Source organism: Ambystoma mexicanum, chromosome 7p, assembly GCF_040938575.1.
Source record: "Ambystoma mexicanum isolate Mex_15411 chromosome 7p, UKY_AmexF1_1, whole genome shotgun sequence".
In the NCBI taxonomy this organism is placed as follows: domain Eukaryota; kingdom Metazoa; phylum Chordata; class Amphibia; order Caudata; family Ambystomatidae; genus Ambystoma; species Ambystoma mexicanum.
Window position 1 is genome coordinate 658536181 of NC_090939.1, and position 27524 is coordinate 658563704.

A 27524-nucleotide genomic window follows, 5' to 3' on the forward strand; every position below is an offset into this window, starting at 1 on the left:
GCCCTGCAAAGGGGTGTACCGATGAAATGTATTTGAAGCAGCAACTTGGTCTACTATTCACATGTTCACAAATCATTACTGCCTGGAATCTTCCCTCAGTCAGGATGAGAGCTTTGGCAAAGCAGTCCTACACTCGGTTCTTGAAAACAATTAAAATCAAAATTTGACTCCTTCCACCAGGGGTGTTGCTAGGTCTGGAAAAGATCTGGGGCTACACTAATGTCAGGACTGTCGAGACTCAGGGCTTGCTAGTCTTTTGGTTGTAGCTCCTGAGCTTCTATCCGGGGCTACAACCAAAAGACCTGTGGCTATAGACCCCTGAGCTCCCCCCTAGCAACGCCTCTACCCTCCACCAAATCAAACCCTGCTTTGGGAGTCTATAAATGAGGAATACATGGGAGGGCATAATCCATTTGAAGAACAAGTTTTTTACCCCTGGTAACGTTCTTTCGTCTGGATGTTCCTTCCACGTATTCCTCATTTCCCTCCCAACCTACCCCACAGTAGAATTTCCCATGCTTTTACAGCTTTCGTCCCTTCAAGGCAGAGTAAGGTCATTCCCGTGGTTGTGGGTATTTCTACAGTAAGAATAAACAGACCTGAAGCCAACGGGCGCTGCGCCTGCTATATATGCCTTCGATGACTTCATCCTCGGGCTGGAGGCCTTTGAGGGACATCGATGCACAGTGCCCTCTGCCAATATTTGTTTTCTGAAGCTGGATATCGAATATCGAACATAAGGAATACGTGAGAGGAACATCCAGTCGAAAGAACGTTATCAGGGGTAAGTAACTTGTTCTTCTGATCCAATTTTCAATGTTATGCGGATGACACTCAGCTCTTTCAGTCTCCCCTCAGCCACCTCTGCTTCTTCTCTCATACCAGACTGTCTGGTCCCAATTCAGGAATGGTGTGCCACCAATGATCTCTACCTTAATGCCACTAAGACTGAGATCCTCCTCATTGGGACACCCGCTCCCCCCTTTCCTCTCTGGCCGCCCTCTCTGGGCACTCTTCCTTCTCCTACCTGTGAGTCTAAGAACCTTGGTGTCATGTTTGACTCCACCCTCTCCTTCTCTCCTCATCTCTGACTTCTCCTAAGAAGTCAAACTATCCGCTGCACCTCCTCGGAAGTATTCTTCCTTTTTTCACTTTCCGCCAGAAACTCACCGTCTCCAGAGCTCTGCTCCTCTCTTGGCTGGACTTTCTAAATCTTCCTGCCTCTACTCTTTGACCTTTACAACTTATCCAGAACAGGACTGCGAGACTTGTCCTTGGCCTCAAGCCCAGGGATTGTATCTCTCCAGCTCTGAAATCTCTTCACTGGATCTCCGTGCCTGCAAGGATCAAGTTCAAGACCCTCTGCATCGTCCACAAGACTTTCTGGGGCCTTGGACCGCTCTACCTCCAACTTTCTCTTCCAAAACCTCTTCCTTCTCGAGCTCTCCGCTCATCCAGATCCAACTCTGAGGGTCAGAAGCTTCTCCAAGCAGAGAGTTGAGGGGGCGGGGGGCACATCTATCTCCTCAGCTGGGACCTCCCTCTGGAACAGCCTCGCTGCCTCTCTCAAACTTGAACAGAACCACCTCTGGTTCCGGAAGCAACTCAGACCTTCCTTTTTGCTTCCACTTCCTCTCTTCCTCTCCCCTACTGATGCACCTGACTGATCCGTGCACTGGGCACCTGGTCAACCTCTGAACTCTGGCCCTAGACCCCTGCATGCCCAGTTGCCCTTGCACTGCCTCCTGGCTCGCCAGCACATAAGGGTTTGTATCTGCAACCCTTCAGTTCCTTATGTCTGCACTTATGAGCCACCCGTTGACTGCACTTGAGTTAACTGCACTTTCCCCTTCCCCTCCCCCTGGCACTTCTTCCCTTCCCTCTTCCCCGCACATGCTTAATCTGAATGACACAAGGCCTATAAGATTGTTATTTTGTCCTCCCTTTGTTTCCCCCTCCTTGTCTTGTCGCGCCTAGAATCACTTGTGTGCAGGCGCATTATGAATGCCACATCATATTTATCGTGTGTCCTGGCCTCTGGTGGTGTCAGATACTGAGTTTCTCTGCGAGTTAGCTGGGTGACTTAAGGACTGCCGCCGTCTGAATGATGCAGCAAGAATTGAAGGTGACTTTTGCATGAAGTGGTAGCCAGTGAGGATCGATGAGGGCTGGGGTGATGTGGTCGTATCTGTGGAGACCCTTGATGAGGCTTGCAGCCATGTGTAGAATACTTCTCAGGGGCATAAGGGAGGACTGGAGGCCTTCAAGGAGGGCATTGCCCCTATCTTGGTGGGATTGGACCAGTGATTCAATGGTGGATCTCAAGCTGTCCACTGTCATGCATGGAAGGCAACTTGCCTCGGGACCTGGAACACTGTCTTCACACAGAACTGGTTATGCCCATAGAACTGCCAAGTCTTTCTATTCTAAATGGAGGTTGTTTGATATCTGGCCTGGAAAACGACGTTTGCATTATTCACGTTGTTGAATTCACGTGATTAGGGATTGTCACGTGTGTTACTGCATTACGGTCATAAGCATCGTGGGGACGTCGCTCACTGCTTCTGATTGAACCAACATGGCGTCTTGTAGCTGAAACTTTTATCTGCATCCTCGCATCTCTTCAGCAACTTCTTTGGCTTTCCTCGTGCGTGTTGCTTCCACACGCAAACTCCTGTAGCTGCTTTCAAGAAGTTATGGCAGCTTCCCTTGTTCGTGTGTATCTTTCTACACGCTACCGTCAGCAGCCGTCTACAAGAAGACCAACGGACGGCTTTTCCTGCACACGCAAGTTCTGGCAGTTCCGTCTGCGTGTACTCTGGTCGCGTGTAAAACCCCACGCGGTTTCCTGAACTCTTCAAGCGCGGCTTTCCTGGCTGCGTGTACTTTTGTCGTGTGTAAAAACACATGCGGGTTCCTGAATTTCTAACATGCTGTTCCTGGCTGTGTATCATTGTACGTGTAATTCCACACGCAAGTGCTGCTACGCTTTAGATTTAAACCCTGGCACCTGTGATGAGATAACAGGTGGATTTCTACTCCTTATTTCTGTTCTAAGTGGGAAAGGAAGTACTGCCGACAACTGTTATTAGAAGGTGACTGTGCACAGTACTTTGGACGCTATCCTGTGGTGCACCAACCCAGTATCTAGCGTGAGCCTCGTGCCGTTCGGGATAAGTTTTCCCTTGCTAACATTCCCTCCTTTTATCGTTGTTTCCTTATTTGGATTACTTCAGACACTTGTTGGCAGAGCCCCAGTTATCAGAATCTACAGGTTAGTGTTGTACTAGTTGCTATTGCTGTGCTATTAGTGAGCGATTATGTTGGGACACTTACTCCTACTTTATTGTATCCTATGTTGACTTCCAATGATTCTCCCACGCCTTTTCCAGTGATCCCTCTCTGCCTGTTTTATTAGTCAGAGAGTTGTATCATTTGGAAGGTCTATTTTGACTTCACTACTTTCAAGCCGTTTGCCTCATCAAGGATCCGGAAGAGCCCTACCAAGTGTATCCTTTATGGTTATACCTGTAGCCTTTTACATAAGATACTTGGGTGATTTATGACATCCACAGGGAGGAAGGGCTTGATGTTCCGCTGAACGGAGAGCTGATGCCAAGATGTCTGAATTTTCTTAGCTGTGTCTGTTGTGGTGAAGGCATTGTATCAATAGTAGACACAGACACAATGGATACACGTTTCGAAAACCTTTATTTATACCTTTGATTGGGAAGGTAGAATTCCTAACTGGCCCTAATTCTTGAAAGGGTGTAATCCCAACCATTAAAAAATAACAAATATGTCCAAGTGAGTCTGGTCAAAATGCCAAGAGTCTGGCCTATACTAAGAAAACCTAATCTTGCTCTCCTTCTTAGGATAACAAACGTGTTGAGGGAATACAAAATGATAATAGTGTCTCAAAAGGAAATGTCAGAATGGCTTCAGCACAAACTCGCTTTCCCAGGCTCAACCTCAAGGGGTCTAGAGTTTCTCAAAAAACAAAGGATGGGTGGATGGCACAATTCTGTCAGTCTTGCACACTTTGGCTTACTGGTACAATTGAACAGTTCAATCTGAGGCTTTCAACTTCTGGTAACGTTATCACTTATTTAGGCTTCGCCCACCTTGCCATCAAAATTCAGTTAATTTATTCTCAAATTTCTCACAGTTCTGCACAGGCATCCCTCTGCTGGGCTCGAGCCTGTCTCTCCTTCGTAGGGGGATCCTTCCCCACATTTTTATCTCGTATATCTTTTCCACTGTCAAACTTTCGAGATTGCAAGGAATTTGCATAGACATCTGCATGACCACTTAGACTTCCATTTCAACAATCCTTCAATCTGCAATCAAGCACATCTTATGGCACCAATACTTCTTGGTCCTCATGATTCTCACTCTTTAGTCTGCCAACTTGGCCTTCTTAAATGTTCTTGTGTAATATCAAGGCCTCATTTCTTTAGTTCTTACTCTTTGGCCTTTCTTTTCTTTTTTTTTCAATTTAATCTATTGTGCATTAGCCATCATTTTTGACTTTTTACACATATTCTATAAAAAGAAAACACACTATTAAAATTCATACATTTACATCAAATTCCACAAAACGGAAAGCGCAAAAAGAGAATCGGGAATGGAAAAGAGAAATACAATTACATCTATCGGCCAAGTTCTTTTCTCAGTGACCATCTAATTTTAGATCTCGTAACAATCTTACAGTTTCTGCAGTTAGGAAAATTTCATGTCCGGATGAAGCTCTGGACCAAAATTCCTCTGTATCTAACCAGTTAATATCATGGACAAATATTAACCTGGCGAGACTCCAAGTCCCTTGTGCCTGTACATTTAGAAATCAGATGTTTCAGTGTTTGTGTTTCATTGATCTCGCAATTCAAATATCTATCAAGTGAAACTATACCTCTGGCTGATTGAATTTCCCTAGTCGGGAGTAAATTAAGCCTGAACCTTAAAAATAGGTCCCTCGAGCTTGGATCTGGGTATTTTCTTAGATATGTGGGCAAAATCGTTTTTTTTCTCCCCAAAATAGAGAAAGATTGTGACAATTTTGTCATCTTCATTTTATCTCCTGTGTTCGCCCAATCCCACATTTTTAGCCGCTCCTTCACTTTCATCAGATTTTGGAACAACATGTCCAATGTACAATCTGCATTATCCAACAGTTACACACATTTTTGTGTAAATGTTCCCAAAAACCTGTTTGACTTGCATAAGAGTAGAGCAGACACATCCTTGTACAGGGAACCTGTAACAGGAACTAGAAGGGACCTGTACAAGGAGATCCATTTCCACTCAAGCCAGGGTCTTAAGGACGAGAGATCCAACTCCCATCTTTAAGCAACAATGGGTACACAATTTGGAAGGGACAACATTTTTTTTTCCAGAGTTTTGATTCCATCGCATCCCAGTTAACCTCCATTGCAAGGGGATTTGTGTCCATACTGAAAAGAATTGTTGGAACCACCTTTCCTAGATAGAATTTTACCATTGGTAATGTAGAGAATTTACAATGTTTCATTTTTATCCTCTTCATCTGGGCCCCCCAATTTAATAGTTTTTAAATGGAGAGTTTCTAATAGGTGGATTTTTGTTGGAAATTATTTAATAATCGATCCTAAATAAGTGAGCTCGGACACAATTTCTATACTTCGATAGTCCATTTCCCATGAACAGTTACTCACTATTTTTTTTTGATCTTTGAAAATAATCCTCGATCTGGATTAATCTTGAAATTGTTTTTTTGGGCATACTTTTCCAAAGTACTCAGCAGTCTCTGCAGGCCCACCTGGGAATGATCCAGAATCACCACATCATCGGCGTAAGCCAACCAGTTGTATTTAGTTAGGCCGAGGCGCGGTGTAGCTAAACCAGTGTCCTTCAAGTCTATTGCCAGGTCGGCCATGAGGAGTATGAACAGAAGCATTGCCATCATGCAACCCTGATGTACCCCTCTGCTCACCTCTATTGGCTGTTAAAAAGCCTGCTTTAGAGTCTAACTCTCATCTTGGTATTTTGGTGTAATTCAATCAGGATTGAGAGTAGATTTGAAGGCACTCCCCATGTATATAGTTTTTTTTTTCATAGAAGACCCCTATTGACATATCAAAAGCTTGTGTGAGATCAATCCAGTCCCCAAAAAGGGGTGACCATTTTTCTTTACCTGATCTCACGCCAAGCAGCTCAAGACCAGACTATTTAGGGACATAGATAGTCCCTTTCTGAAACCCGTTTGTTTTGGGATTATATTCATTAAACTCGCCCAGTCTTCCAACTCTTAAAATCAAGCCAACAAAGATTTTACTGTCAGCATCTAATAGTGAGATTGGTCTGTAGTTCACTGCTAGGAGTCTATCTCCTTTCTTGAAGATCGGTATAGTAATCGAGATTTTCCAAGATTCTGGGAGGCATTTAAATGTGATTATTTGATCAAACAATAACTTAAGTATATAGGCCCATTGTTGGATTTGTTTTTAGGGTCCAATTACTCAAGCCATTCGGGCCCGCCGCTCTGGAGCTAGATGATCGTTTGATTAGTGACTCAATGTCCGCCTCAGTATATGTGAGGGACCATTGAGAGGTATCCCAGTCTTCCAGAGCCGATGGACCCACTGGACCATAAACCTGGGAGAAATGATCCATCCAAGTTTGTTCTTGAATAAGGACATTGTCCATTTGTGGTTCTTGTTTGCCTCCCAAAATTGCCCAGAAATTTCTCGAATTTCTCTGGCCTAGAGAGTTTAACATACGTTCCCCATCCTGTTGATACAAAGATGACTTAATCAATCTCTTCCAATTTCTTTGACGATTATTAATGAGGGCAAGCCCTGTCTTATATGAATCACTATCCAAATTAGCTCTTCTTAAATCTGATTTCTGCAATCTAAACTTCCTCTTCTGTTCCATAAAATGTTGATTGTAAGAGTGCCTATGTGACAATTTACATATTTGGGTATTCTGTTTTTGACGATCCAAATCCAGCAATAGCAGATGAAAATTAGATGGATAACAAGATTCATATATTTGGTCTTCAGGGACGCTAGCCACCCAATTTTGCAATTTCATAGTTAAGCCTTCCCCTCCCCTATTAATTTTTTTAATGCGGTTACCCGCAATATTCACAGAGTTAACATGTATACGAGGAAACAGATGAGGCCAGTTTGACATTAATTATTAATTTAGGCATTGCATGGTCATCCACATTCCCTTCTTCTATAGTCAACATCCTGCAGTTTTTCACGATTTCCCCAGAGGCAAAGAAATAGTCAATCGTGGATGATGACACTCCCCCATGCCATGTTGGATTACTCGGGATATCTCCCCTGATATTTCCATTCAGCATCCACAAATCCCATCCCTTCTTGAAATGTGTCCATTTTAGAACATTTTGTGTTAACTGGCGTAATATCCCTGTTACTTGATCTTTGGACACCACACATTGGGAAATTATATCTCCTGCTATTAACACTGCGTCCGTAGGATAGAGGGAAAGTAAATCCACCAGCAAATCTGACAATTTTGATAGAAATTTCAAGAGTCCCCCCCTCCCTCCTGAGAATTCCAATACAGATTGATCAAGATCCAGCTATGACCAATGTTAGGTGCTTTAAACTGCAATCTCACTATCAGGATACCTTGAGTCTCATTCGATAGTAGTCTGGAATCATACATGGGACTATTTTTACACACAGTCAACAGTCCCCCTGAGGGTCTACCTCCTTCCGACCCCACTGCCAGTAGCTGGACCATGGTGAATTCATTTATTCCAATCAGGGATGTTAACCATGTTTCCTGTAATAGGATCAAATAAAATGTTCCAAAGATGTAAGATTTTCTTGGCTCTAAGCAGAAGGAATTATAGCCCCTTGAATTCCATGACAATGGTGAGTTGATTTTTTACTAGAGGTTCTGCTGTTGTATACCCATCCTAAGGAGTACTTGTGTGACTATTTCTGGCACCATCTCCCAGGCGGGCTTTGAGACAGGGCCCACACTATGTGCCTCGGTTTGGGGCAAATTATGATGTTGATTTCCTGAGGCCTGAGATTGTGTATTTGTTTGCAATGGGCATGTTGTAGATAACTTAAAGCCCCACTCTTCCCAGTCTTCAGTTTCCCCCAGAACCAGATCTAGACCCAGATTTGATTTTAGTAAAAGTTCCACAGTATTTGTATCTGGGAAAAAAAGGGAATTTTATCATGTCAATATCCTCTGAGGAAAAATATTTTAAACCCGGGATTGATTTAATTTCTTGTAAGATCTTTGATCGATTCAGTGGTTCTCCAACTTGCTGCCTTGCTGACGATCTTGACACACAAACTCTTAAATCTGTATTCCGTTTTAAGTTCTTCTGACTTTTATTGCCCAGATCTAGCTTAATCTCCGTCTTTGACTGTATCAGAGTATTTTTTTTAAGTCAAGAACCTCACCCACCAGACCTGTGATTTTGACTGAGTCTTTCGTACAGCCTGATTGTAGGATGTTAACAGGCAGCATCTGAGAGCCTCCCTCGACTCCTGACGGCCGGCTTTTACCGGCCATGTCTGAGCCCCTGTCTCCGAGTCCCACGTCTTGAGACTGCTTTTTTAACAAGAAGATTGGGGCAATCTTAATTGTCGGGTTCATCACCTTTGCTTTTTTCCAAAGAATAAAAAAAAATTGGCGCAATTGTTTTTGGTGGTTCGATTACATCTGTTTGAATGCCCACAGTTATTTTCTTTAAATCATCCTCGGGCATCTCCTTTGATTTTTCTTTTCTTTTTCTTTGATCTGTTTTTTCTGGTTTTTTCCCTTTCCACTCTCCGATACAGACTTTCTTCTCTTAATGCCTGTCCTGCTTTCGCCTTGAGACTCTTCACAAAGCAATTTGTTTCTGCGGTCAGATGTTTCTTCTTTGCTTTACATTTTCCTTTTGCCTCCCCTTGTACTTTTGCCACCTCCTCAAAGCCATTTTTTTGCTTTTTCTTTCTTGCTTTCCCGGACAATTTCTTTTTTTCCCCTTTTTCCAAATCTTCAGCATTGGTAGATGCATTAGCCGGAGCCTCCAATATAATATCTTTAGATGTTACATCTAAATCAATGGCCTGTGCCATACGCAAGAATTCCTCCATCACTGACGCTGACAAGGGAGTCATCTAACGTTATCTCCGGTATTATAGTGGGTTGCTCTGGACTAGATGTTTTCTCCATTACCTTCTCAGGAGGTTTAGAGTTTTCCACCAGTTTGTCTATATCCTTTTTTAACATACCACACTGGATCGATATTTGGTCAAATTTCAATAATTGATCTTTTGATATTTCCTGGAATTGTCTTTGAAGTTGTCCCATTCCTTCATTGACAGCTTTTTTCATTGCAGTCATCACGATATCATTTAATTCCAATTCCTTTGACATTTTCAATAGTATGCCCGTGTTTTGTTGGACCTCTAGCTTGATTGCTTCAAACACCTTCACGAGTGAACTTAACACAATTTAGTGCGGTGATTGTTGGAGGAATTAGGGTGGAATTTGTCTCCCTCCACCCCTCGCGGGTGGTTATTTGCGTCGCCTTCAACTAGCCTCCTAGGTGAAGAGAATGAAGCCTCATTGCTCAAGTCACTGTGTTGTATTTCCGGTATTTTATTTAAGTCATACGATACATTCCCCGGTATTTGTCTTTCCAACTCCAACAGTTCTTCATCGCCTAAAACGGACCCGGTTATCTGACCTTGAGCGGTTACATTGCTTTGGTCTTGCAATGATGGCCCTGTTGGGCACGTAGTTGTTAACTTTGCAACCTGAATAAAGTGAGTGGAAATTGCATTTTTCATTGTTGTAGTCCTCCAGGTATAGTCTAGGTTAGCAGTGAAAAAGTCCCGTATTATCTGAATCACCGGCGTTAATATACCCTGTTCCTGACCTTGGAGGGATCCGAGGTCCACAGATGAATTTAGGAAACCCGAGGTTGAGGGTAGTTGATTGTCTAAAAGGAAAACGCTGGGGGATGACGAAAAACCCCACCACCTGCCTTTTACCGTTTTAAGAAAGATTTACCTTGAGTACCTCGTGTCCCTTCATTTTGGACTTTACCCATGGGCCCCTTAGCAGATTTCTTAGCAACAATTTCCTCAGGGTTGTCTGAGCTCCGTAAGTTATACATTCCCACTTATCTCTCACTTCTTCGTATAACCGGCCCAACACCCCTCTCTTGGGTCAAAGGCTCTATGGCCCGCAGTCCCCAAGGAATTAGTCCGGGAGGAGAAAACACAGTATGCAAGGTGCAGCCCTGAGGTCAAAGATTCAACACCCACAGTCCCTGAGAAGAACCTAGCAAATACTGAGTGGCAGATTAGGCAGCTATAAGTTCACAATATCTCCTCGCAGGGCTTTGTGTGGGCCGGCCCCTAGACAACAATAGTCAATTCACCAGTACCTTATAGCTTCTTCACGAGTGTGGCGCTTTATTGCACCCGTTCTCGTCCAATCCGTAACTTCTCCCTCAGTCCGCGTCCCGCGCACAGCAAACAGCCAGAAGAAAGTCCACGCCCTTTACTCTGCGGGCTTGACGCCACAAGGGCGACGGATTGGCAATTAAATTCACTTCCTGGTCGAGTCTAGGTGGGCGGGGCTTGGGTTCCCAGTTGGATTTTAAAGGAGCCATCACAGTTGGAGCTCAAGTAAAGCTCATTGGCAAAAAAGAAAAAATACAAAAGTCAACACAATTCACTCCGGCATGGCATGGCTCCAAGCGAAGGACAAATGAGAAAAAAATAAAAATAAAACCAGATTCGAGCACTGCAATGTCCGCAGTAGGAGAGCGTCCCAGTGTCTCAATAAACGCACAACAGCCAGAAGAATGTCCGCGCCCTTTACACTCTTTGGCCTTTCTCCACAGTTCTTGTAGTTTACTGTTACCCACTTGACATATTTCACAGTTCACAAAACTTTACTCTTATTCAACCTTCTTTCCTTATTGCTGTTTCCTTTGACCTCTGCTTGCAATATCTTTCAAATTCCAAACATTTCAGAGACTTTCGAATGTGTGATTTTTCTCTCGCAGGGCCACTCTGCTACTTTGTATCCTTGTCTTTTAACAATGGTTCTCTTCATGCAACTTTTAAATTACAGTCACTTTCCCTTTAACATAAACTAGACTTTTGTTTCCCTCGATAACTCACTGGCTATGTTATGGATTGATTTCATCTCTTTTCTGCAGCTCAAGGCCGTTAGCAATGCCTCTTCTGCCCCTCCCCAACTCTGCCATTCATCCGGGTGGTTCATGAGCCCCCTTTTGGCAACTTGCAGATTTCTTTCCTCTGCTCGCACAGATTTGCTTTGCGAATGCTTACGGCCTCCCAAAAGCATGGAAATCTTGCCTGGTCTTCTCTTAAGCCACTCCACTGTCGATCAGCCCGTTGGCTGGTCACAGCCTGGTTTGCAACAGGCTCGTACCCAGCCTCGCTCTTAGTGTGCTTGTGTGCGCACCACCATTTATCTTCACAGGGAGTGCAAATAAGTGTCAGGTGTTTATTGTTGGAGTTAAATGCTTGACTCTGCCTGGCCTCATAACAGGAACCGGGCCCATGCAAATCAGGGGAGGTAATCCTTCTAACCTCAGTCCTAGTTTCGAAGGGATTGTGTCCTCCGACGTATTCCACATGTAATGTCCACAGCTGTGCACTTCGGAAACTTTTCAGCAGAGGGTGTCTTGCATCGATGGCGTCAATCCAATGTCCCTCGAGGGCATCTGTCGAGGGTCGACGTCACCGGATGTTATATATAGGAGGCACAGCGCCTGTTGCCTCAGTTCCGTTTTTTCCAACAGCAAACGTGTATAGCTTTATGAAACTCGGCGTGCCTCGTGTGTATCATCGACCTTTATGATGTCTATTTCTTCGACCCCTCCGACTCCAAGGTCCGGGTTCAAGACTTGCTGGGACGGCAAGTCCAAGAGGTCGTTGACCGACCCGCACCGTATTTGTTTATGGTGTCTGGGTGAGTTGCACGACACCGATGACTGCTCGAAATGCCAGTCTCTAACTGCCAAGGCCTTGCGTGAAAGGAAGGGGAAGCTCAAGGTAGGTAGGGGGCCCTCGAAGTCCCATAAGCGGATCGAAGTCTAGGATTTCCACCGACGACTCAATGGGCGACTCTCTGCGTCAGGAGGAGGCTCGAGGTTCTCGGTCCCGGAGTGGTTCCCACCATTCCTCGCGGCACTCTAGGAAGCGCCGGCACCAGTCGCCTTCCCCGTCCTCCTCGGAGGATGGCGCAGTGCGTAAGGTAAGGTAACCTGTCCCACGAAGTCCTCGACTCTGGAGGAGTGGGCGGCTTTTAAAGAGCAAATGATGGCGATTTTCCAGTCGCATGGCACGGTTCTGTCGCGCCTGCTCACGAAGCCGGTAGAGAACGCCCTCGAACCGTGGCTCGTGCGCCTTCGGGCTTGGGCTCGTGCCGTGACTCTCGCAGGGAGCTCTCGAGGTCCCATGTAGACAAGAGCAGTCGCAAGAGACGTGCTTCCAGGTCTCGGTCCTCGTCCCCAGCGAGAACTTTCCTGCCTGTGGAGGTAGCGACGCTGGCGTCGACTCGTTCCGTGCCGGGCCAGTTGGACTCAAACAATGCTGTACCGTCTTATCAGCCCACGCCAGTAGCAGCGTCGATGCCGAAGGTCTCTGCGTTGACACCCATGGCGCAGTATCCGGCGTAGAAGCCCTCAGCGGTCTCGACATCGATGTTCTTGATGCCGAGGCCCTCCGCGCCCTCAGCATTTTTTGGGTGTAATGTGTCTGAGGAGTTTCCTGAGGATGTGGTTATGCCTAAAAAGGCTTCCTCTAAGTAGGGGAGATTGGTATTGGGAACCAGGCCCTCGTCTGTCACTTTGGCTGGGTTTTCCAGACCTTTGGATGACATTTTTGAAGAGGAGGAAAGGTTGGAGATTGAAGACCCTGCTTCTCAGGATGAGGCTCCGGGATTGTTGGGTGACAGTCCCTTGGAGTTGAGGCAGAACCTCCATGATGCCAGTGGCCTGGACACTTCTCTGTAAGTTTTGGTAAGCATGAGCCGTAGGCTCATGCAGACTCTTCCCTGGCGGCTCATGTCTAGGGTCTCTGAATACCTGGGGTGGTCCAGTCCTCCTGAGGCTTTTATTCAGGATGACCTTACTGACATCTTGGACCAAGGTCCCCCTCTGACCCAGTATTGCCCTTTCATCTTACATTGGCTTGGCAGGCTCTGGAATCGCTTCCGGCGGTCAATGAGAATTTGTCGAAAAAGTACCGTCCATCTGTTAGCGACCCCAGCTATTTGTCTACTCAACCCACTCCTGAGAGTTTGGTGGTTCTGACGGCTACGGCCACCTCAAGGCAGCAGGCGTTCCCTACAATCCCTCCGGATAGGCGCTTTGACGGATGGGCTCGGAAGGAGAGCGTGGTATCCGGGCCTTCTCAACATGTCCGTCTGCCCTCCATGCCGTCTTCCCTACCGAGACGGTCTGCTCCCACAGGAGGGGGTAGGTCCGGTTCTCCATCCAGAGGTCAGGTCTCTCAACCTTCATGCTTGGTATCTGAAAGGTTGAGATACAAGGATTGGGACCATCCGGATGATGTGATGGAGGTGTTGCTTTCGGCCAGGTGGCCCGCAACAAAATCCCTGTACCGTTGCCAGAAGTTCTGTGACTGGTGCAGGGGACAGAATATGGATACTTTCCAATGTTCCATTCCTATGCTGTTGTCTTTTCTGCTTTCTTTAGCTCACGATGATCTTCAAGTCCGTACCGATAAGGGTTACCTGGCGGCACTGTCCATATTTAAGCGCTCGTCTGAAGAGTGTTCTTACTTAAAGATTCCTTTGATTTCACAGTTTCTGAAAGGACTGTCTAATGTGTGTCCACCATCCCTGGATTCCCTGGATTCCATCCATGGGCAGGATTTGGCCTTTGGTAAGACGCTCCTCTATTCGGCCATTTGATTGGGTAATCGAAATTCACTTTCTAAATTCTTTCCCTCCATAGTCTGGTACTGCTTTGGAAGTCTGTCATAGATGTCGAATATGTCGAAGGATACAATCCCTTCGAAGAACAAGTTACCAAACTGGTAACGTTCTTTCGATGGGATGTTCCTCCGACGTATTCCACATCGCTCTCCCAGCCTGCCCCTTTGGAGAATTTCCTCTCTGATTGCAACTTTCATTTTCGCAAGGCTGTAAGCAGTTATACTGGCAGGAGACTGGTGCCACATGTTCTGGGGGGGAAAAAACTAAACTGAGGCAACGGGCACCGTGCGTCCTATATATAACATCTTGTGATGTCGACCCTCGACGGAGGACCTCGAGGGACATCGGATCGACGCAAGACGCCCTCTGCTGAAAAGTTTCCGAAGTGCACAGCTGTGGACATTACATGTCATAGATATGGAATACATCGGAGGAACATCCCATCGAAAGAACGTTACCAGTTTGGTAAGTAACTTGTTCTTCGCATGAAATAAGCGGGTTTATGGTTTAGATGGGTTGTGGAAAAAGGGGTATACCAATCCAAAAGTGATGACCTTCCCTGTGCCACCTGAGTAGGGGATCCCTGGGTACTAAGGTGTGAAACACCCTCTGGATTTTCAGTGTTTTGAAGGAGAGGTGTTTGTCGATGTGGAACCCCTGGGACACAGGAGGTGAGCTCGGGTGTGAAACCCTCAGGGTTGATAGCCAGGTCTGTATGTCTGCATTTGCAGTGGTGTTGATGAGGAGTAGGAATTTAGTCTTGGAGGGGTTGAGCTTCAAGTATGCACTGTACAGTCAAGACTGGATCAGCGAGAGGCAGGTTTTGAGCCTGTGGATGTCCTTGATGGCGTTTATCTTGAGGTATAGCTTTGTGTCTGCGTATTGATGGATGTGAATGTTTTGTGTGGCTAGGAGTGCTCCCAACGGCTCTATGTATAGATTGAAGATCACTGGGTAGAGGATGGAACCCTGTGGGACTCAACAGGCGAAGGGTAGCATTGGCGATCTAGAGGAGTCTATCTGAACACACTGCTGGCAGTTGGCGAGATAGGACTTGAACCAGCATAGGACAAGGTTGCTGATCGATCCCCATTCGCCGAAGTATGGTGTCAGTGTGTGCCTGGTGGTCTACTGTGTTGAAAGAAGTTGATTTGAACCAGCAGGCTGGGGTGACCGTCCTCAAGGATGTTGAGGGAGTTGTTGACCACCTGTATGGTTTGCCGTCTCTGTGCTGCATCTGGGTTTGTACCCGGATTGGTAGGTTTGGAGGAGATTGTTGGTGTTGATGTGTTGCTGCAGTTACATGGCTACCGCTTTCTCGATCTTAACTAGGATGGGAAGATGGGTGATGGGGCGAGAGTTACCTAGGTTTTCGGGATACAGAGTTAGCTTCTGTAGTACAGGGAGGATTTGTCCTGTCTTTAGGGTCGATGGGAGGGTGCTTTGAGTTAGGGAGTTGTTGATGATCTCCAGGTAGGGAAGGAGAGCTTCTGGAGGGAGGCTATTGAGTGTGGATGCTGGGACGATGTTGCCTGAAACGATATGGCTTTGAGGGCAGCCAGAGTTTCTACCAGGTCCTCTGCAGAGTGTCTTGAAAGTTGTCCAGGGTGTGGCGATTTCATGAGGAGCGAACTGAGGTGGGCCTGTGGATGCAGAGCTAGTGTCAATGTGCTGGCGAATCTTGCAGATTTTGTCTATACAGGTGTTGATGGTGGTGGATTTTTTGATTGAGTGTGGTATGGCAGGGTCGGGTAGTGAGTTGACTTGGTGCCTGACTGCTTTGAAGAGGGTTCTGCTTTTGTCTGTTTCTGCTATGGTGTTCTGATGGTAGGGGGTCTTGGCTGTGTTGACTAGTTGTCGGCGGGTTGCTCGGAGCTGACTGTTTCGGTTTGTAGGTGGATTGTTCAGAAGCAAGTTTCGGTTGATCGAGGCTGAGAGGGTGGCGTTGAGTGCTTCCCGTAGTCAGTTTGGTTGGGGGTGTACCGTCCATGTGAGGTGGCGTTTGGCAAAGTCTTCCGTGAGGGATCCCACCAGGAAGTTTGTCTGGTTTTCTGCTGGGAGTGCTTGATTGGGGTGGTGTGCAGGATGTGTAAAGGCACGGCTCGGTGGTTGGACCAGACAAGCGGGAGAGGAGAGCTGTAGTGAAGGGAATGCAGTGCAGTGATGATTCGCTAGACTATGGTATCTTTCTTGTGCGTTGTGGCTTTTGTGCACTGTGTGAGGCCGAGGTGTCAAAGGCAGAGGCAAGCTTCCGTCATCAGTTTTTTGGTCTTGTTCCCTGGTAGGTTGAAGTGCCCAAGAAGCTGTTGACGTGCGTGAGGTACATGGTGGTGACCAGGTCCGTGAATTCTCTGATGAAAGCTGTGTTGGGTTTTGGTGGAAGGTGACCATTCCGTCTGCGAGAGCAGGAAGTGGCAGGAGAGAACTTTGAAGGAGCCTATGTTGACAACCTAGTCTGGTGCAGGGCCACAAGGTTTTGTGGATCATTGAGGCCTCTGCCGGTCTTGGTTCAGCTGTCTGTGTTGTATGCTGTATCCGTCTGGGACAAGGATGTTTAGGATGTGGGTGAAGGTGGGTGTCTGCTAGGTTTTGGTGATGAAGATGGCATCAAGGTTGTGTGTAGTAATGAGGTTGGCAATGTGTGCTGCATGGGTAATAAATGAGCGGAATTTGGCGAGCAGTAACATCCGTGTTGTGGGCAGTGAAGGGGTGCTGATGGGCTTGAGGCTGATGTGGGTGAAGTTGCTGCATTGCAGAGTCCATGCCTTAGAGGAGGGGTGATGTTTACGTTGTTGTTGCCTGAGGATGGTGGAGAAGGCCTGTTCGGACGGAGGGAGAAAACACAGGTTGGCGCATGCTTAACCTGTTGTCTGAGCAGGGGTTCAGGCACTGTGTCCTTGTCCAAACAGGAATTACTCTTTTCTTGGTCTACCCTTCACTTTGGACACTCGGGCGATGGACGCCCTTCACCTAAGAATTAAGGGGAGAAAGAGGCAGGGCTAAGAAGGTAGGTGGGGCTTGGGCCACATGACCTAGACCCACTTGAACCTGCTCAACTGCAAAGGAAAAGAGGCTGAAGTGCTGAATTTTGACAACACATACATCATCTTACAAAAGTATCCCCTTTGCACTGCATTGCATCTCCCGAGTCTCTTACACTTTGGATTGTTGGTTATTTCTGTGTGTGCCTAAAGACCAGCTGGTGGCAGCAGATACCTTTTTGTACCATGTTTGCATTATCTGGCTACTAAACTTGGCTAGTGCCCTAAAATGGCCCTGCCACAAGATTTTTTTCGCTTGTTCTTTGGCCATCTTATTTGACTTTCTTCCTGCCTTCTCAGGTTAGGAAATCCCTTATATGGTTATGCACCCGCTTGGGAAAATTGCTTTTGCGGGCTACTGCTGGCCTAGTGTATGTGGAACCAGGATGTGGGTAGGGGATTGTCTGGTTCCACTCCACATTTGGGGGACCTGATTGGACCACTGTTGGCTGTTTGAATGGTGCCATTGATGTGCTTGCTTCCAGCGAGGATTTAGCATAAGAGGATTCCTGCAGGCTGCAATGATGATCTGAAGAAATGCCAAGTATCCTGTGTAGACAAGCAGGCGACTGAAGATCTGTGGATGATTCTGAAGAGACCCAGCATCCTTTCCTGTCATTGGCCCGATGAAGACCTGCTGGACTACCTGATCTGCCCTGATTGGTGCTTCATCTCTTGGACTGGTGGGACCAACCAGTCTCAAGGCATTCTGGAGGATCTAGCCATGTTGAGCCTTCGGAAGTGTCCCTGTACCACCCGTTGGTCTAACCAGCTCTTCAGTGGGGTACGTCTGTAGAATTGTCACATTTCTGTGTTCGTCCATCGTCGATACTTCAGTGTTTGCCAGCTCATGCCTCAAGTTGCCTTCCTGCCAAGTCTCTGCTTCTCAGCGTCAAGGGTTCCTTCTCTGGTAGTACTTCTTCTTTGACCGCAACTGGAGAGACACCTGTCCTCGTTGCTGTGCGGTGACAGTCCGTGAGAGTCGCTTCCCTTTTGTCCTGTGAGCTGTCCAGAAGAGGCCTGCATTAATGAATCCTGCTCGACTTCTTTGCCAGGTGTTTATCCTGCACCAGCAGCCGACCAGAGAAATCCTCAGACCTGCAACCCATAGACATCCTGCACCGGAACAAATGGTGGGAAAACCTAGCTCAAGCATCCCCTCACCCCTGGATAAACTTTGGTTATTCGACTGCATTGCATTTTGATTATCTGACCTAAAAAGCTTGTATCTAAAAGATAGGAATATCATTTTACTGACCTCTAACATTGTTGATAATCTTCTGGAACATTTCACCACCACAATAACTCTTCCTACATCAGTCCCCTCTCCTAAGAAGCAGCTTTGTGACTTTTGGGCACAATACCCCATACATCATAGGATTGTACTTCTGAAGTTAGGGCATCATTCTTGTTAACTGGTTTCATTCGGCTGCATTACATCTGACCTTCTTTTAGCCAAGACCACCTTGGTATCTAGTTTGGATCTTCAGAAGGAAGCAACAGTTGCTTGCACAGCTTGCCAAACAGCAGGATCCAATTCATAGAAGGGAACATGCTTAACCATCTATTATAGTTGGTGTTTCCTCTGGCTCCTCCGTCCCCAAGGGAGGAACTGGGATTTCTGATACCACCTTCCATTGTACTAAAGTTAATGATTGGAAACTCGCCCACTTGAATACACGGTCCTTAATCATGCATGCTATGGTAGTCGCTGACGTGATTAGCACAATAGACCTGGACATTATTTGTCTGAGACCTTTCTACATGACACCACCAACCATGCGGCTATGTTAGCTATTCCAACTGGTTTAAGGATCTTTATAGTAAATCCTATTTGGACTGGTGGGGGATAAGGGGGTGGGGGGGTTGTTGCCATTCTTGCTAGAGACTCTGAGTATGCATGTACTTGGCACTACTATGTTGGATAGTTGTGAGCATATCTTAGTGAAGCTGAGTATTACTCCTAAAACAACGATCACATTTGTGGTACTATATAGGCCTCCACTAGTAACCCCCCCTCCTTTGAGGAGCAGTTGCTTTCTCTATTAGGCGACTCACTAAAATCAACTACTCATGTTGATTTTGGGTGATTTCAATCTTTGGGCACATAGTGAATCTAATCAGGAAGCCATCACATTGTCAGCTTTTAATGTTATGGGGCTTACCCTGCATGTTGCCTGTCCTACCCATCGGGAGGGCAACATTCTTGACTTGGTATTATCCCATAACGTCTTATTGTCATCTCCTATCATTGCTACCTGCCCCTGGACTGATCCCCATTTAATATCCTTTGATCTCTACCTCCCTGCTATTCACTGCTGGGTGAATACTAACCCAAGATTGGAGCAGAGGGTTATAAACCTGAGGAAGGCCACTCATGAGGCCTTCTCTGATCTTGCTACACCCTTGCTTGTTTTATTTCAAAATTAGTTTATTGAAATATCTGTTATGATCACAGACCTACAAAGGCTTCATACTATATACTATGGCGTCCAAGACATTCAATGAACAACTCAAGGTGCACTGGGAGCCTATCTGTAGTACCACCAGAGATTATAGAACAATAACCAAACAAACACAACAGAGGCATCAATCAATGCTATACATACTGTTCTGAGAGCAGGGGCATTGGGGCTACCAAACACAAGTCCCAATATATAGCATTCTCCACAAATATACCAACACAAAGGGCACAACCTCCCCTTCGACCGGGGGGGGGGGGGAGCATAGTGTACTTGATATTTTTGAGAAATACCCTTGTGCAAAGAAATATAGTTGTCCATAGGTGACATACTTAGAATCACTGGGGCTTATCATCTGAAGGCCTAAACATCACCTCCAAAAGGGCACACTATGCCCAGATGTTCTCTACAGGTTCTAAGGCATTCGCTTTAAGGGCCCTATGTCAAGCCGTAGTTTCTGCCGTGCTCCATTTTACGAAGTCGCTGTACTATGTTGCATATTTTGGTCACCTGTTGTCCTTCCAGGACATCGCTATATGCTTCTTGGCCAATAAGCAAAACAGGTCAATAAATTTGGTGGCATGTCTATATTTTTGGGTCTGGGATATACTCCCTGCAGGCAGTCCAGTGCAGCCCAATTTAAGTGCTGTCACCTTGATGCAAGCTACCTGGATCTGGTGCCAAAAGGATTGCACTTGTGGGCAGGTCCAAAACATATGCATGGCTCCTGCCCCTACCCCACCCCCCCTCCCCGCCCCCTCGGCAATCTGAGGTCCAAGTCGGATCAAATATGCAGCTATTTGGAGTGGGGTCATGTACGTTCTATAAAAAAGATTAATTTGCAATAGATTGAACTGCGCATTGCGGCAAACCTTTTTGATTAAAAGCCGGGCATTGTTCCACGGGTTGTCATTCACCCCCACAATCTTTTTCCCACTTCACTTTCAGGCCTGCATTACGTGTACTCATCAATGTCTGCATGCAATCATAAATCCAAGATAAAGGGTTTCACCCATCTTGCAGCTCATACAACAGTGGGCACAATGCTGGTTCCCCAGGCCAGGTCGAGCATTTATTATTCCCCACTGCTGTCAGCCTACAGTACCCCAAGAACTGGCCCCTGGGTAGTCCCTCAGTGTAAAGCAAGTCTGTGAGCTTTCATAACCTCCCTTCTTGTACATATCTCCCCATGTGCTTAGCCAGAAGTCCTCCCATTTCCTGCCACAGCCAGATCTTCAACTCCCTTACATACCTGGGGCGCTGTGGCGGTCTGTGGGGATTATGGGTTGCGCATCTTTAACGATATAATCGGTCTCTTCCAGACCTTTCGTCCCACCACATCCAGGAGTATCTTGCCACTCATCAACCACCCACTCGTCCATAGGGCTTCCTTCAATAAGACTGGCCTAATCTGTGCCTGCAGTAATTCCAACTCAGTTGCAACGTCGTCAGACAGCCATTACGTCTCGCATTGTAATTGCGCGGCAAGGAAGTATGCTTCAGAACGCGGCAACTGCACGCCACCATCCCTGTACCACATACAAAGCGACTTCAGAGCGATCTTCTCAAATGTGCTAATTTTGGTCTCAGCGGCCCAAGAAAAGCAGGTGCCAAGTGATTGGGGCTGTACGTATTCACATACATACTTCCTGGCTGCCTATGTGCCCATATACAATCGCATACCTTCCCTCGCTATACATTTTGGTGCTTATAAGCTTAAATGGGACCTGCCCATCCAACCATATCAACACCCCTCTAGCGAACCTGAAGTAAGTGGAGCCATAGCCTTTGCTGCCCCATCTAGCCAGCAGTGTGTCCTGGTTTTCCTTGAGGTGTCTCATGTAGCAATGCTTTCGTGATCTTTTTACTGTCCAGGAAGGACTTCACCAGATTCCTGCGCATATATGTCCTTAACCCGCTGACATTCCATGTTGGAATCCTAATCGAAGCCATCTGTGCGTAGTATCTTTGCTCCCTCCATACATCCTTAGCACCAGTGATTAGGCTCCCATTCCTCTCCTAATACTCTCCAATTGCCCAGAGCAACTTTAACAAAGCGTCTCTAAACAGGGGATAACAACATTGTCCAACAGCCTCCTGCCGCTCGGCCATTTCATACTGTCGCAACCACAAGACCACTTCGGCATTGGCAAGTGTACAAACAAAATGGTACCAGGAGAATCTTCCACTTGGGGGTGCCTGTTGATCCCTGTTACTGCACCCCTGCCATTTAGCAGCTGTCTCTGGCTGTTAAAGTTCCATCACGTGTGACTAGGATGAACAATGTTCATTCTATATTATGCGTCTATCCCAGTGGTCTTCAAACTTGTTTGGCCTGGGCCCCCCTGAGCAAAATTTGGGCAGGCCGGGCTCCCGCAAAAGTGCCAGATGGACAGTATGTAGAAATGGCTATGAACTTGTGCGTGCTGTCACTGCATTCTACTCCCAGTACAGACCCTGGGCTCTTCCCACCCTGCTCCCACCATTATCCCAGTGCTCCCGCCCATCCTGCTCCCACCACAGTCCCATAACACAAGCATACATGCATCCATACACATATTTAAATAAAAAATAAATCACCATAAACGTACCTTCTGCAGGGGCCTGCGCATGGTTGCTAAAATGCCCCACTACAGGTTGCTCTGCCAATTTGTGCGAGGAGGCGCAGGAGCACCCCCTCGTACGTACATACATGCAGTGCCCCAGTCAGCATTTCCAATGAGCTATGCAAGGCTGGTGAAGCAAAACGCCCCCAGCGTTGCATGGCTCAGTGATCATGTGCAGCTGGGGAACTGAACTATCAAAGGCAAACATTGTTTCCCTTTGACAGTTCAGCCAGCCCAGGAGCACTACCCAGCTGGAAAAAGCAGCTGAGGCAGTGCTCCGTGTTTCACTGGGCTGGCTCCTCAGCAATGGGTGAGGGGGCCAGTGAGTGGACTCGCCCATTATGGATGAGCCGCCAGGCTTGGACTGGCCTATAGGGCAATAGGGCAATGACCGTACCAAAAATGCAAAATGCTAGGGTAGGCCAGTCAAAATGAGCCACTTTTTTGGCCAATGGGGGCCAGTTTGAGGAGCTACTTCACTATGCAGCTAGTAGTTTTGGGCATTGTTGCTGAATAAATATTCTTTAAATATCACAATTTGTTTACATTTAAACAAAAAACACCCCCTTGGGTACTAAAACAGTCTGCGACTAAAAGACTGAATATCCATTTGCAACTGCTGGCCACTTTTTCATTGGTGCCTAAGACCGTTTTATGGCCCAGTCTGACCATGTTAGCTGCCCGTGCCCATTTCCTCCAATCTAAAAAAAAAAAGTTTTTTTTCTTTACATTTCATGCTGGGCTTTCGCGCCCCCCCTGGGATGCGGCTGCGCCCCCCTGGGGGGGGGAGCGCACCACAGTTTGAAGACCTCTGGTCTATCCCTTAACATCCACCAAGGTCTCCACACGCTTGTCTTGCAGTCCTTTGTGGTCCATCCACATGTTAACGGCTTCCGGCGTTTCACACGTGCGCCTTCCTGTATCACCTTCAGTCTCACCAGATAAATGAGTATATATTTCAAGCCTAGCCGAAAAAGCTGTTCTTTTTTGGGAACAATCGTGTTGCGTTTCCTTTGAACCAGTAGTGTGCACAATCTTGCTGCATCCCCTCTGCATCAATCCTCCTTCCCTCCAACATTTCAGAGACTTGGAATTAATATTCCAATAAAGTACTCTTGCTATAATTGGTCTATGATTAGATTGTGACAAATTATTACTTTTGTAGCGATCGATGTGCCCTTTCAATTGTGAATCCCTGGGACCGCTTTCCAGGGCCCACCTCTTGCAATATTAGATTTTCAACGTATGATATGTGGTCACTACCTTCACTCCCCTCCGTTATGCTGAGCACTCTGATGTTGTTCCAGCATGATCACCCCTCATCATCCTCTACACAGTCTTCCAATATGGCATTTTAGCTTGCAAAGCTTTCATTCTTTGCATCAGATCTGCTGTGGAAGACATGGTTTCTTGCAGTAGCGACTCTGCCATGGTGACATGTTCCGCGAGAGCCCAGACATCTTGTCGCAGAAGGTGTACATCAACCTTAACTTCGACTAACTTACATTCTGGGGTGGACTGCAGGGCAGCAATGGGCTCCAGTATCCTGTTGGTCTGAGACTCCGACTGGGCCGTTTGTGAGTGATGCTGGCATGATTCATCGCTCTTACCTTATTATTCCTTGGTCCTCCCGCGTGCTCTCCAGTGAATGAACACAGCATCCATCCACTGACTTATCACGGTTTATGGTCTTTCCATCGAATATTTACCATCAAAGGTAAGTACTATCAAATTTTAACCAACAAAAAATGTTTCATCGAATTCCCATACATAAAGTGCAAAGTGTTTATGCATTGAAACCCTTTCATCGAATAGGGTTTCGTTATATAAACACTTAACATTTTTTTGCATGGTAATTCGATGAAACATAACGTTACAGGGAGCTGTCCAATTGCTGAAATCTATAATTTTAACACTGGACAGCTCTGTGTAACTTGGTGCATTCATTGGAGGAAAGAACCTCAAACCGCAGGGGTCCTCTCCTCCCAACCCCCCCCCAAAACCCCACTTTAAAAATGTAACCCTTGTCCAGTGCTGAAATCATTAATATTTCAGCACTGGACAGCTCCCTATAACTTCTGATATTTATTTTTTGAGTGGCCCCAACCCCCATGGGGCCTCCCCCATATACCCCTCAAACCCCATTTTCAAACATTACAAATTATCCCTTTCCTTAACCCATCATCGGAATTCATTCAATGAATATGCATTTCGATGGCAATGCATTTCAATGGATAATTTTCATTGGATTGGAATTTGATGAAACATTTTTCGATGGCAAGACTGTATACCACTTAATCGCACACCATGCAACCTTCAAAGAGCAAGGTGGTCAGCTACTTCCGTTTTGTGACTGGAGAAGTTGGTCGAAATGGAACCCAGCCAAGTAAAATGTCTTGCATGAAGGCAATAGCTGCCACCACCCCAGCATGCGACTAGACGAGGGCAGGGTTTTGACACTTTGGTGCACCCCTGCCTTAGAAGTTTTAAGGACTCTTCAAACACAGCACTAAAAACAGAGCCAGTCGATTAGACTTTGGTTTATGACTCCCATTTTTTCTCTTAGACAGTCTTAATCCAAATACTCTTCCATAAAGATGAGGGGAACCATCAAGCCAGAGTTGCAGTTTTGGGGAACTTTTGCTTAACAAATTGACACTGTTTGATATGGATCTACGTTATAAAACCAAATCCCAAAAGCTTGAATTAAAACAATTCCAAAGCCCACTTGATGGCATTTTGTAATTTAAGATTTTGGTTTTGTTCCCTGCTGGGCATTTAATGTATGCGGGGGCACCCCTGCAGCCCATAATACTGAACTAGGGCAGCAGGGGACACCCCCGCCACCCTTCGGTATTATGGACTTCAGTCTTTTTGTACCAGGCTGAATGTGTACTGAATGTGCATTCAGCCTTTTTCCAGTTTTTTGAGTTAAACCCTTTCATATAGACACAATTTTTATAAACCTTGGAACTCTTGCGAACTATTGAAAATGGTGGCTTACTTGGACTTGTTTCTTTTTGGCTCTCCTTGGGACTTGAGAAGGTAACCATTATTTAGTAGGGATTCTGATAAAATAAACCACAGCAGTTCACTTTTACCTGTAGGATGTAATTGGACACATATAAAAATAATAAAAGAAAAAATGAAATTGTCTAGGGCTGAACGTCGACCTGGATAGTGCCAGCAGTTGTTATCTGATTTGGACTGCATTGTTTGTAGCGGTTTCATTGCTTGGTGTTTATTTGTTAGTAGGTGATAACTAATGTGTAGTTTACCACCAGGTACAGGTTTTACGTTAGTTTAAGAGTGGGAAGAGTCTATCCTAAGACCCTTTTACACGTTTTTTGTATTTTTTTTTGTTTACACAGTTTGATTAATCCAAAACAGTTACTTGAACAGATATGTTCGTTATGTGTAATTCAGTTAGTGTGTATGTTTTTCAGTATATCTGTTGTGTGTATTCTCTTGGGTTATGTATCAGGACTAACTACTATGAGGGGTCAGAAATGAGAGACAGACACAACGTGGTAGTGTTTTCAACATCAGACATCTTTATTAAAAGAAAAGGGTTGAACAAAGGGATCTCTGTTCCCATCCTAATGAGTTTCCCTGCCTAGGAAACTAAAACTAAAGACCAGTCTGTGTCTTGTCGTAAAAATTATATAAACTGTCCTTGTGTCCAAAACATATCTGCCCTTCACACTAAAATGAACTAAAACGTCTAAGGAAAAAGTTTTTCTGACTTATGTTTAACCAAAATTTTCAAAAGTGAAACAAATAAATCCAACTAAAATGGTTTCTCTGAAAGAGAAGTCCTTGTAACCAGAGGGTAGATCCCTTACCTGGATTATTTGAGGAAGGATAGCAAAAATGTCTTTACGCAAATAATGTTTTCTTAAGGACGACAAGAATGTCTCTTCCAATTAGTTTTTCAAAGCTAGGAAAGGTGTTTATTTTATACAACTGCTTCACTGATAGCAGTGTCTTCTTTACACGACTGTTCCAGGGATGGCAGTGTCTTTTACCCAGTTGCTTCAAAGGTCGCAAAGGGTCTCTTTTACACAACTGCTTTATAGATGATTTCCTGGCATACTCCCTTACCAGGAATTCTTAAATAGTTTCCTCGGATCCCCTGTTATGCTCTCCTACTAGGTATCCCATTCTAGGATCTATCGATCACCTGGTGTACTCTCCGGTTGGGTGTCTTTCCCCCAAACGGCTCACTGTCTGATTATATCCCATTTATCAGGTCTTCTTTCAATGTTTACTTTATTTCCTAGTATAGCACAATTGTATCCCTGTACTCTCTATACTTCACTGATTCTGGATTTAACTTGTCCCAAGCTTTCCCAGGTTGACCTCCCACTTAAGAAGACTGTTTCTGTTTCTTTACTTATCCATTTGCTTATTGCAATGCTTGCTCCAACTTTCCCCATATGAACTTCTCATATATGGAGACTTGCGCAAATCTTGTCTTTCAGCTTCTTCATTAACATTCATCTGCTTATAATATCATTTGCTCTAGCTTTCCCATGTTGACATTTCAGGCATGAGGCATTGTGCAAATTCAGTCTTTTTAATTTACGTGTTAAGTATTCAAAATACTCTTTCAATTGTCTATGTACATGTCGGTATGTCCCGCGGTTCCCACCATATCTGGGCCAACTCACCAGTGTTTCATGGCGTTCCGACCTCCTGCACGCCGCTGCAGTGAAGTCACAATGCAGGAATGGTGTCCCGCACTTGACGGACCCGCTTTCAGCTCTTCCCTCGGTCTTGTTTTCACTCGCCGGTAAAGTGGCTACTTTTTGGTTCAACCGCTTCCTGTACAGCTTCTCTTCTGCTGTAGGTCCCCTTACAGCTTTTCCTTGGAGCCCGTCGCACTCCTATGGGTCTCAAGCAACTCTGGTGTGAATTGCTGACACCTGCCTGCTTCAGCCCGGTCTGTTCTCGAGCGTTTGCCTTCACCAGCGTTTCTGCCTCTCGCTTTGCCCAAGCTTTGTCTCCTCTCTCCAACTTCTGATTACCAGTGAAAACCATCTTCAATGTCCCACGCAGCTGATTCACCTTGCAACTAGTCTGCACATTTTGCTTAAGGTTTCTTTCAATCCACATTAACTCCTTCTCCCTCGTCTCAGTACCTAAGGCACTATGGGAGTTTGAGTCCATAGGATTAACAGGACTTCTAGGAGATTTTCTTTGGGAATTTACCTAGTGCAACTTCATTAGAGATGGATGTGTTTTGTGTGTTATGTACATATGAGGTAGGAATGGCATTCAATCTCGAATGGTTGTTGGGGAAGGTTTGAGTTTTATAGCTGGAGGTATTTGTATAGTGACAGCATGCCATCAGGATTTTAGTAATTATAGGGTCCTCATTTAAAAGGGGAGAATACTGCACTTCTCCCGGTGGAGTCGCCACATCTCTCCGACAGCCA

At 45.8% G+C, this 27524-nt stretch overlaps 1 protein-coding gene across 2 annotated transcripts in view; it reads left to right on the plus strand.

Moving 5' to 3' along the window:
• Positions 1-27524, plus strand: part of CNOT11 (CCR4-NOT transcription complex subunit 11) — a 535329-nt gene that overhangs the window by 169285 nt on the left and 338520 nt on the right. The gene's annotated exons all lie outside the window — the stretch shown is intronic.